Source organism: Amphiura filiformis, chromosome 15 (assembly GCF_039555335.1).
Source record: "Amphiura filiformis chromosome 15, Afil_fr2py, whole genome shotgun sequence".
Lineage (NCBI taxonomy): Eukaryota > Metazoa > Echinodermata > Ophiuroidea > Amphilepidida > Amphiuridae > Amphiura > Amphiura filiformis.
Window position 1 is genome coordinate 41525706 of NC_092642.1, and position 13472 is coordinate 41539177.

The following is a 13472-nucleotide window of genomic DNA, read 5'->3' on the forward strand; positions in this document are numbered from 1 at the left end:
GTGTTGGTATAGCCTATATAACCCAGATGCGATAGTCGGCACACGGTTGCCTGGTATAGTTTATTCTAAACATTGTGCCTATCTATACGACGTTATCATTACATATTTATTTGGGTTGTAAATAGTATCACGACCAAGTACCCAATGCGTCACGACGCGTGTATTTTGTGACACTGCGTACATTACGGTCATAGGTACCCATGTCCAGTCCAATCAGAGTATAGGAAAAATACCATGCATAAATCCCTGAATATAAAAGAATTCTTACTCGTGTCATTTTTACAACAGGAAAAGTATTATGCATCAATAAATTGTTTTACTGTGGGTTGTCTTAACCTATTGTGCGTTCTGAAATTTAGTGCGATTTTAACGATAAGGGACTAACGATCGCATGAGCACTCACGACAGAGTTGGTTTCGAATGCCGACAAATGACAGAGGTAAAGTTAGTTGGTTCCAAAGTGTGCTGATATCGTAGATTTTGAATGCCATTTTATCCATCAGATTATGTGGGGTCCTTACTTTCTCCTTCTATTATATTCTTTGATGATTTCGCTGTTACCAGTATCATGGTGTTATTGCACTTTTGGTGGTAAAAATTGCAAGAATTCTCAGGTCAAAGTTTCCATAGGGGTAAAAATTAAAAACTGTCAAAAGGGTAACGTACGTGAACCTGTAGTTATGATGTTTTTGTCATTATTTCAATACGACAGTAGAAGCTATAATAAAATAAAATTAACCCAACATATTCCTTTTGCCACATTCAAAAAATATATAGTTTGACCTCTCTACGGTTTATCCTTCCTGACACTACACAGATTCTGAATCCGAGGGTGACAATTTTACATCCATGGGATCTTAGATTGTAGCAACTAAAGAACAATTATCGGCTAAACTCCACTTTTATTTGAAAATACCATGTAATCCGATCTGATGTTCACGGCCCAGTTCATTTTTATTACGACGTAGTCGATTCTAAGAGCATCAATGGGTACACGATTTGACAAACTTTTGCTAAAACATTTTAAGAATATCACATTTTGAAGAATATCATAATACTCAATGTGATAAGTGATCTCAGCATTTAACCTCGGGTACACTAGGACGGAATATTTAACTTTATATTTTGTATATCAAAATATATAAATATCAGTGGGCTTCAAACCCCTCCCCCACAACCCTAGAAGGTGCAACTACATCCAGAGAAGGTGGTCTATTGGTAAAAATATGAGTGGCACCCATATTGTTCCAAGTCATTTGGTGGCTTTAGTCCACCTGGAGTACCAAGCACCATTACCACATTGTTATTTTTTCCTTTAAAAACAACTTCTTTTTAACTTATGACATTAAATTTTGTACAATATACATATAGGCACTAGGACATGATATGACATACGCTTTATGATCTGGACATTTTAAAATGTTTTGGTGGTGTTTGTTTGTTTGATTGATTGTTTGATTGATTGATTGATTGATTGATTGATTGATTGATTGATTGATTGATTGATTGATTGATTGATTGATTGATTGATTGATTGATTGGTTGGTTGGTTTGGTTGTTTGGGTTAGTTTGTACAAAACATATTGTACAACACATATTGTCTGTTGAAGTACATTTTACCAAATGTATGATGGATTTCAACAAATTGTTTACATTCACACATTCAAGTAATAACATGAGTAATACATATGCCACGGTTTTAGACAAGCTGTTAAAAGAGCTAATGAAAAACGTCAGCAAACCTAGCATCTCTTGCATCCTGTGGAAATGGTGAATGACCTGAAACCGAGAAGAGTTTATCGCCTACATGCCTATATACATTTCTTGCATAGAGGTATTTAGAGATCCAATTATAGACCTGTAGGATGAGAGATACAATAATGTACATGACGTATCAGCCTGCTCTACATTTATTATATATTCTTATATCTGTAAACGAGAATTCATTTAAAGAGTCATTAATGTTGTCAATGCTTTTAGTTTTGATTTGATTTGAGTTTGCGTCTGTCTCTGTGTGTGTTTCTAATGTTTGTATCCCCGTTTCAAGGCTGTTGTATGAACGCATAAAATATTGTAACCAAAAACCTTGCTTAGGGAGCGATCGTTATTTACGACAGGGGAATGAGCATTTTGCTGGGGAACCTGAATTTTTATTGGGGGGGTCTTGAAGGAGGAATGTGAAATGTTTTGTTAAACCAGGAGAGGGATTGTCATGATTGTTAAGTTTAAATGAAGAAATTCGGTAAAACAATTTTGTTGTCGATATTTTTTTCTAAAACGCACATTCCCCCTGCCGTAAATAACGATCGGTCTCTTATTATACATGCTTTACAGTATCCAGCTTGCCGATAAATCGTAAAATTACATTCAAGGCACTCTTGTACCTAATACCAATATTTCCCATATCACAATCGTCGAAGAAACAAGGAAATATCGTCTCTCCGTCACTATTACGTAAATCATTCTTGACTAGTATAAAGCATCATGTCTATCAACGCTTAGCTTATGTAGTTCAAGTTGTTTTGTCTCGGCAACCCGTCAATTACCCTCATACTTGCCACATTTCAATGCCAATATACGCCATTAGTTGTTTTCTTTAAAAGCTACAAGATGTACCACTCTCTGTCACCAGGGAATAGTCTAAAGCTGCTACTGATGTATAGATAATATTGATGTGTGAGTGCGCGTGTTGCCATGATTACAAAAACCTGTGTTAGGAGACCATGACTTTTAAGGGGGAGCTTAAATAGTCAAAAATGGGCTAAAAATACAAACAAATGCCTAAATACCTTAAACATCAGAGCGGCCATCATCCCACAGGGGAGCAAGAGGGGACAAGACTTAGCCCCTTAACTCTCCGCAAGGAGTAAGACAACGCTAGGTTTGTATGTTTGTAATGTCCGTTTTTGATACAAGATTGTTTAATTTACACAGATCTTGTGGTTTTTTAAGTCAAATTTAACACTTTGCATCTTTTACAGATTTCACACTAATACTCATACGTGTAATGTCCAGGGGAAACGGTTAGCTTCCTTGAATCAAAATGAGGGGACAAAATTTTGACCCTCCGAAACATGTCCGGCATGCAACCTCCCCTATTGCTGCCATATTGCAAGTAGAAATATTTTTAGTATATTTCAAAACATTACCACAGAGAGTTAAGGGGCTGAATGTTGTCCTAATGTCACGTTATGATGAGGCGGCTGGCAGGGGCAGAAACTGGGTAGACATTGTGATAAATGAATTATGTATGGTTTGTGTGTATACCCAGCAAACACAAAACGTTTTCGACATCATTCGCAAAAGGTTATAAAAGGTTGTCAGAAAACGTTTAAATGTCGGGTTATATAAAGGGTATATTAAGAGTATAAAACGTTTTCATAACCTTAAAAAACATTTTTGATAATCTACTGCTCAGCAAACAAAACTGTTTTACAGAAAAAGTTTAAATGTCGGGTTATATAAATGGTATAAAAACGTTTTAATAATATTCCAAAAACATTCTTGAAAACTTGATACAAAACATTCTAAACAGAATGTTATTTTTAGTTGAAAAAATATTTTGCGAAAAATGTTTGCCCAAAATATTTTCAATAACGTTTTAAAAACGTTTTCATGACCTTTATATAACCCGACATTTAAATGTTATTAAAAGGTTTTGATAAAAACATTTTAAGAACATTTCTGTGCTTGCTGGGTTCAAATATATTAACATAATGTTATTTAAGTATTGACACAATATTTGGCAAAAATGTTTGCAAAAATAGTTTACAATAACATTTTTGAAAACATTTAAAAATATTGTTGTAGTGTTTTTTTTTTTTTTTTTTTTTAAAACGTTATCATGACCTTTATATTACCCGACATTTTAATGTTATTAAAACGTTTTTACCTAAACCAAAGGCCAAAATAAAACTTATTTAAAACGTTTTTAAAACGTTTTTGTGGTTGCTGGGTAGGTAACAGAGTCACGCTTTATATGCGACAAAATAAATAAACTCAATAGGAAATGAAGATATTGGTATCATACACGGATTAACCTAGATGCATAATAAACAAAGGAAACGCAAAATTCATAGAAGACAAATAATTTAAAGGTTTTAATTGATGTTATAGTTCTAAACATTTTCTAGATTTTATGTATTTTATATATTTTCCTGGCATACTTGCGAAAATGGGTGATGGAGATAATCGGCCATTATTAACATCTTTTTTGAACGCGGCTGTCACTGAATAACACTTTGACTATATCGCAATTTTAGCACCTCTCATTACGTGCAAAATTGTTTTAAATTACTTCAATTCGTTACTATTAATCATAAGACTTGAAAATATCAACTATAGTAGCTACTAAACCTATACATGTTCTTTACTGTTAATAAGATTATAGCCTTCTGTGAACTTTGTAATTATATTGAAAGCCTGATAATAACGTCATATTTATACTTTTGAGTGTCGAAGTTTTTTGTGTAAGTTCAAGGTCAGCAAAAGCTAAATCAGGAATAAACAGAAATGGGGGTATAACCCTTTGATTTTCAAACTTGGATTTTCAGTCAAAAACACTGATATTCTACTGTAAATTGGCTATCTCATTTCCATTTAGTGGTGATCACCGCAACAATGACACACAAATAAACTACCCAACACAAGATAACCAATTCATCACAATATTCTACTTTTAAATATGGTGATTGATAATACGGATTGTCAGACAAGTAAGATTATAAAGACAAACAACTGTTTGAAATCAAAGAAAGATAGATCTGACATCTTCTCGGATATAAATAATGTATCTGTCCGCTAAATATCAGTCAAGTTTCGACTTAAAGGGGCATTTTGTGATCAACAACTTCATCCCCTTGGCCACTTAAAAACAAAATGTGATTTTTTTTATAATGTTTGTGTTCAAAACATTTCTTGCAGATTCATTCATAAGCATAAAATTGTCAAATTTGTATTTATGTTCTCTTGACAGACAAGGTGATCTATGGGACTAACTCGCAAACGCACAATCGGAATCAAGTGAAATTTTGGGGTAAGTTTTTTGTGGATATCTACAGAGACATATCATAAAAAGAGGATGTTAGAATCACGAAATAGACTTAAATTAAATACAATTATGGAAAAATATACTTTTACTCACAGGTTGCGAGTGACTTTTCATTGAAATTAAAGTGTCCACACAGCATGCATATGAATGATTGTGTCATATAACGTGCTCTCTTGGTCTTTTTGCTCATTTTAATACCTGATAATAGATCATTATTAAAGGCATAATGGTATCTTGTATTGTGGCCTATCGTGGTCTCCGCAAACCCGCAAAAATGGAAGAGGCCATAGTTACGAGGGGGTATCAAAAAGTTTTAGAAATTGCCCATAAGTGAAAGAGCTATATCAATGAAATTTTGTCAGTGCAATCAGTGGTCCTTATGTACATTATGGTCCAAAAATGGTCTGATAGGTATGTTTACTTTTTTTACAGGTGGTACTAGATGCCAATAACCCGCTGCCCCAATTACTGCGCATAAACTGCAAGATTGAGAAAATGGAGGCAAGCAGCATTATTAAGATCCTGCTTTTGAAGGGTTGCAGTGCCTAGAAAATTGATGATGAAATGAAAGTTATCTTCGGTGGTGATTGTGATATGTCACTGTTGCTTTTTGGAAAAGGAATTTTATTTCATCACAGATTTTCTGGGCACTGTAACCATTAAAATGGAACTTAATCATGCTGCATGCCTTAATTTTCTCCATTTTGCTGGTTATGCGGTTACATAGGCAGGTAGTGACATCTAGCTCCTGTAAAAAAAGTAAACATACTTATGAGACCATTTTTGCACCATAATGTACATAAGGACCAGTGATTGCCCTGACAAAATTTCATTGATATAGCTTTTTCACTTCTGGGCAATTTCTAAAACTTTTTGATACCCCCTCGTATACACAAACGAAAAGTTCGTACGTAAGGACGGGTATAGGATTCCTTTTTTGAAACACAATCAGAAAGAAAGACAAAGACGTGTTAAACATCCGGATAAGGTGGATGACCACAATCAAACAACCAACAACCATGTACAATGCTCATCATGCTCATTAATGAAAGAGAATTGGGCTTTTCCAATTGAAATCCACACTACTCCTGTGGAAGATTTTGGAAATATCTTCCACAGAGGGAGTATGTCTTTCAAATGTAATTGGTCAGGTTTAATCATTTAATGTCGAACTAGTGGATTGTCGAACAAACAAAGGGCTACCGCTTTCTTGTTATTCGTGTAGTTAAATAAATACGTGAGTATTGTTGACCGATATGAATATTGCATTTGATGATAGTATGTTCACGACCTACATATAGAAATTATTTCACTTTCAAGTTGAAAAAAACCTTGGGTCAAGAGAAATGAATTTTAAATATATAGTCTACACGTGTGTTGACTGCTGTACAGTACATTAATAAAGTACCTTTTACAATTCCAAAGTACAAGGCCTTCATTACTATTTATGACAGGTTTGATTTATCAGTACTTGAATGTTGCCATTAATTTGAAAGCAAATACGTCGTGATTTAGATAGGAACATAGGCTACGGAAGCAAGACATGAAAACCTTAGCTTCTTTGTCAATGTCACGACGTCCAAAATGTAAATTGCAACTCTATGAATGACCGTATTAATTTCATGTCACACGCTCCTAAGACTCCTTAAAAAGGTAACGTACGTAAGCTTGTAGTTATAATGTTTTGTCATTATTTCAATACGACTGTAGAAGCTATAATAATACGTCCCTAAAAGTGACTTTTTTGTTCTTTCTTGTAAACGCCATTTACGTGAATTATTACGTTTATAAATACGGACCTGATCATGCTCCTATGACAAAACCCTAATTGGAGCAAGCTGTCAAGCCTTTGTGATGTATTCGTTATATAGTTCTTGTTGCATATAGGCTGTCCGATTCCTTCAATACAATATTGGTCCGAACGTTTGATTGATGGTTTTCAATGTTGCTTCATATGTACTAAATTGCAATATACTCATTGTATGAACAAAATAATATGAAGCATCAAAAATTAAATATAAATATACATATCCTTTCTAAATTGAGTTGAAATTATATACTTCAGTCATTGGTACGCGATGGGACTCGTTGAAATTGTACCATTGAGATGGCAATAAGCCAAAGGTTTGTCACTAACGTATACTAAAGGTAAGTCTGTCGATAAGGTATAAACCGATCTTCATTACGTGTGTGTTTACTCAAGAAGTAGTACGCGATATTGTGAGTATGCCAAAACCGACACATTGGGATCTCTGTGTTGGCTTAGCCTGCATAACCTAGATGCGATAGTCGGGTACCTAGTTGCCTGGTACAGTTAGTTGCTCTCAACATTGTGGCTATTTATACGATTAATCGATACACATTGATCTGGATTGTAATAATGATCCAGATCAGGTACTCCAGTCCAATCAGAGTATAGTAAACAATAATGCATAGATTCTCACCATTTTTTAGATAATACTCATTCTGTCATCTTTCCAACAGAAAAACAATGTATATGCATCGAATAAACATATATCAGTGGGCTTTCCACATTTCCCAGATCATGTGGTATATTGGTAAAAATCTTTTGCAAAAATGAATGCACGGCGGGATGGCCCCCATATTGGGCTATGTCATTTGGGTGGCTTGTTTGATCGCTGTAGTCCACCTGGAGTACCAACCTGTTGTTTGATGCATGTAAAAGTAGAATGATTATTAATGATTAATTATTAATTAAATACGAACACTGATGACACTTTTGCTCTTAAATCTTGTTTACATATTCAAAAGGGGCAGACAATTGTATACTGCCATTACAACACAATATAAGAAAAATTTTAAAAAAATTTATCAAACAGTGAAAAGAATAAGTCATATTATTTGACTGAATAAATTTAAAATGTATAAATAGCGCCCTCAATTTTCACACAAATATACATTCTAAAGAATTACCATAAAAATACACAAGAAGAAGAGGATGAATATTTTTTATAAAGAAAGGACAATTAATGTTAAAAATAATATTTGCGCATATTAGGTACTGCCAAGTCTAGAATTGCAGATTATATTGTGTTTTGTTAAATAAAAAAATGTTCACATCGATCAACATGAACCACCTTTAGTACACTGGTTAATTTTCGGGATTTGCTTATTTGATTGATTTCATTGAATTGTACAAACATATTGAATGTTTAAATGTATAATAAATTTTAACAATTGCTTGCATTCACATATTCAAGTAATAACATGAGTAATACATTTGAGACGTTTTAGACAAGCTGTTAAAAGAGCTATTGAAAAACGTCAGTAAACCTTGCATCTCTTGCTTGATGTGGAAGTGGGGCTCCATGGGTAAGGACCTGAAACCGAGAAGGGTTTATCGCCTATATATATTTCTTGCATGGATGTATTTAGAGATCCAATTATAGACCCGTAGCAACTGCACATTACGCTTTTACCCTGCTTTCTATTTCTTCGATAGTCATAATATCTGTTGTTCTTTTAAAGGGCCGTTTAGTCCCTATATGGTTTGAGTCACTGTGTATGCTCGTAATATTTGTTTTCGCGTTTCAAAGCTGCATAATTAACTGATGAAATATTAAATCCAAGAACTTTTGCTTATTATACAAAATACAGTTTAAGGGTATACGAGGTGTTGTTGGTCGAAGCAGCCAAAAAAAATCGATTTTCATTATCTGAATCAATATATTATTGAAAAATAACACTTTGATGTTTTGCAAAAGTTCATTCTACAAATCATATACTTTGAAAACTTGCTTAATTTATTGCTGTTAATGAGTTATGTACGTTTTACAAAAGTGTTGTTATTTCAGCCCTCTTTACAACATAACTCAAGAACCACAGGACCTACAAAAGTATATATGTGATATTTGAATTCTTCTACACGCTCGCTATGAATTGAGCAATGCAATTTTTGCTAAAGCTCACTACCATTCGCAAGATGCTGTGAACTACTTTTTTCTGCTGCTTCAACCAACAATGCATCGTATACCCTTTATGTGTTCTATCAGGTAAACACACTATACTCTCAAAACATCATTACATTCAAAGCACTCTTATACCAAATACCAATAGTTCTCATTGAAACTTAGGAGTTATCGCAAGCGTCAAAGGAACAAGGAAACATCGTCTCTCCGTCACTATTAGATAAACCATTCTTGACTATAAAGCATCATGTCTATCAACGCTTAGCTTATGTAGTTCAAGTTGTTTTGTCTCGGCAACCCGTCAATTACCCTCATACTTGCCACATTTCAATGCCAATATACGCCATTAGTTGTTTTCTTTAAAAGCTACAAGATGTACCACTCTCTGTCACCAGGGAATAGTCTAAAGCTGCTACTGATGTATAGATAATATTGATGTGTGAGTGCGCGTGTTGCCATGATTACAAAAACCTGTGCTGGAAGACCATGTACGTATGTTCTTATGGTTTTAAAGGTCCGGTTTTTGCTTGCTTATTTGTTCGTTTGTTTGTTTGTTTTAAGGTGTTTTTAATTTACGGCTAATTGATCTTATGATTTTCAGGTAGATGTCATCTATTTGCAGCTGTAGCATATGTCTCACGCTTACTACTCATAAGTGTAATGTCCAGAGGATTGATTGGTTGATTGATTGATTGATTGATTGATTGATTGATTGATTGATTGATTGATTGATTGATTAATTGATTGATTAATGGATTTTATCTGGTTCCATACAAAACAGAGCATTATAAAAATAGGAAATACATAAATATATATATATATTACTACAAGTTTTAAATGCAATACATGTGTCACTAGGCAAATAAAACGAAGCAGATATAAAAAGCGATGATAAAAATACACTAGGAACCAGGATAACCCACAAAAGCCAATGTTTTAGGCTTATTTCCAATGGGGTCGATCCTTAATAAAAGATTTTGGCAGAAGAGAGTCAGCTTCCTACGACTCATAATACCGGCACAAAGTCGCTCAAACTTTTCGGGAAAATTCTGCAGGCTGATCTCGAGATTGTTTTTCCCATCAAGACGGAGTTGCAATTGACCGCTCCAAAATATGTTCGGTATGCAGCTCCTTATGCTCTATATTGTGGATGAAAAGTTACTGAAATATACCGAAAGAAGAACAAATTTTTAGCATATTTCACAAACCTGTCCCCAAGAGTTAAGGACTGAACGTCATCTTGTTGCCACGTTTTGATGAGGCGGCTTGTAGGGGGAAAAACTGGGTAGACATTGTGATAAATAAATTATGCATTTGTGTGTATAAAGTAGGTAACAGAGTCACGCGCTATATGCGACAAAATAATAAACTCAATAGCGAATGAAGAAATTGGTATTATACACGGATTAACCTAGATGCATAATAAACAAAGGAAACACAAACTTGATAGAAGACAAATAAATTTATTGGAAGCCCTTGTTTTTATACAGTTACCATGGTTACGGGGACACATTCGAAAATAGGTGATGGAGATGATCGGCCACGTTGACCTCCTTTTTGAACGCGGCTGTCACTGAATGACCTTTTTATTTTAACTAGTTGTAATATTGCACCACTATTTTCTGATGCTTTTATTTAATTACTTCAATATATTATTATTAATCCTAAGATTTGAAAATATCAACTATATAGTAGCTACTAAAACCTGTCTCAACAATAATGTAAGATGACATTTTCACAAGCTGAAAAGTTCTTGAAAACATTCACACTTGGTCATTGATTGTGTCAATGTAATAATTGTTCAATATTTCAAACCAATTCATGTGAACACTGCTGTCGCCATCACACCGATTACACTGTTTACAATGATATACATGAATCTAATGTGTATTTTTCACTTCCGGGGCCTCCGTGTATATGCTTACTATATGTACAATATTTTTATATCATTTCAATTTTACATGTAAAATTGCTATTAGAAAATGCTGTTTCTACCTTCAATCAGACTCCTAACCTTTGGATTTCAGTTTCATTACTTTAGAAGTAGGTATATACAGGGTGTATTAAAATATTTGTCACTCAAAAAAAAAAATTTGTATTGGGGCACGGAATAACAATACCCAATTCTTATTTCTCAACCAATAGACTAAGAGCAAAATTGTACCATTGATTTGTCGGGAGTTGCCTTTCCTTTTTTACTCTTCATTATGTTTCATTCTAGCAAGTTTTCTCTTCATACAGGCCAGCATGCTCATAAAGGATTTTAACCGTGGCTTGAGCATTTTGCTTGAGTCCGGTCCAGTCAGGAAGTGTGTGTCCACAAGTTCTACCTAATTTGTAGTTTAATGTTTTGACAGGTCATGAAACTATAAAGCTGAATTTATACTAGATCGCCGAGCGATTGCGATGCACCGCTTTTGGGATGGGTAATCACCGAATTTTGCGATGCATCGCTCGTCGCTTTTGCATTTATACTTATCCCGGCGATAGCGACTGCAGACGACAATTAAAATATTCAGTTTCTGTACCCTACAAAGTATTATTACACAATTGAAGAGCTTAGTTTCAAAACCCCTTACCTCCACTTGAGCAATTTTGAGAAAACATCAAAAATCATCTAAAAAAATCATTGATATAAGGGGGTCTGCAACAAAAGCAGTTTTTGGCGGGATGCTCATCCTACCCAGGCATCCCGCCAAAACTGCTTTTGTTGCAGACCCCTTATATCAATGATTTTTTTTTGGATGATTTATTAATGTTTTCTCAAATTTTCTGAAGTGGATGTAAGAGGTTTTAAAACTAAGCTCTTCAATTGTAGTTTCTATATTATATTTATTTTGGAAAATGAAAACACAAATTTAAGTTCTACTTAAAATTATTCCATTATTCAGAACGATCACGTGAACTAATAACAATATTGCAACACTCTGTTGCGTACAAATTGTTACAATTATTTCAAACCATTATTAATAATCCCAAGACTTGAAAAAGTCAACTATATAGTAGCTACTAAGATAATATTTTCACAAGCTGAAAAGTTCTTGAAACGTTCACTCTTGGTTATTGATTGTGTCATTAAAATAATGTTTAATTTGAAACAAGCATATTGCAACTAATGGGTAATACCAGTTTGATGCAGTCCGGTCCCGTATCTTAAAGATAATTGCTTCAATGTCATATCTATTTTTTTTTAAATGGAACAAATAATTAAGCTTTGCATAAAAATTGTTCGAAAAGATGAGATGCACCAATTGCAATATTGAATCACTCTTTTACGTGCAAATCGTTTACATTACTTCAATCTATTGCTATTAATCTTAAGACTTGAAAATATCAACTATATATTAGCTACTAAAAACCTGCCTCAACAATAATGTAAGATGACATTTTCACAAGCTGAAAAGTTCTTGAAAACATTCACACTTGGTTATTGATTGTGTCAATGTAATAATTGTTCAATATTTCAAACCAATTCATGTGAACACTACTGTCTTCATCACACCGATTACACTGTTTACATTAATATGCATAATTCTAATATAGAGGCCCTGCATGAAATTATTGATTGGCTCCAAACAAAGGTTTTCAACCGGTGTCCTTCACCGTAGTTATGGCGGAGTGCAGTCCATTCAATCAAATGTTGTCATCAACCTATTTGATCGTAGTGCAGGATTATGTGTGTGAGACGAACTGTCACGGTAGATTGCAATCATGCTTTTGTTGAATGCATTTGAGTAGTCCGCCATATTTACGGGATGATACGTCGCATGCAAGGCCTCTATGCGTTTCCCGCTTCCGGGGCCTCTCTATGTATGGTTTTACTTTAATGACCACATTTGTGTCAATAACATACTAGCGGGCAAATACACATAAAATTGCTCTTGAAAATGCTGTTTCCGCCTTCAATCACACTCCTAAACTGTGGAGTTTAGTTTCTTTGTTGATTAATTATGAGGTTTGTTTGATTTTAAGAGGCAGCTAAAATGTTACACATTTAAGGAGGATGTGTCGGTTATATATGCTGTTTTAACTGTGTCGAATGACCTTGACCCAACTTCCCGCCTACTATTCCTCATGTGTGTGCGTTATCAATCTTTTTTGAATTAGAAGCAAATGAACATTTGACGGTTCTATTGAAGACGTGTGTGAAATGGGTTAACGCACATTATTTGGGTTAATAAATCCACACAAAACAGCCTCTAGCTGGAGTAATTTTCTACGTGCAAGAAAAAGCAAAAATAGAGGTATTCCACTGGTTGAAATAGCTCTATTCTGGTGAGAGGATGATACTATAAATTGGGCCATCCTTCTTTTACCAATTCTTCCTTGGGGTCGTGACCTAATTATTAAACTCTTCGTTGGTTTCTTCGTAACTCACAACAAACCGTCAAAAATGATATCGGTATTGACCATTTCGGTAAATCCCAAAATTCATGCTGTTAGACCCCATATGTCGTCATTTGACGTCACAGTGACTTACAATGCGCAGTAAC

The 13472-nt window shown here is 34.4% G+C and overlaps 1 protein-coding gene across 1 annotated transcript in view; it reads left to right on the forward strand.

Moving 5' to 3' along the window:
• The window catches only part of LOC140171652 (podocan-like), a 50903-nt gene that overhangs the window by 11598 nt on the left and 25833 nt on the right, over window positions 1-13472 (forward strand). The window contains exon 2 of the mRNA XM_072194942.1: window positions 4976-5035. The gene's annotated coding sequence lies outside the window, so the exon portion shown is untranslated. The remainder of the gene's footprint in view (window positions 1-4975; window positions 5036-13472) is intronic.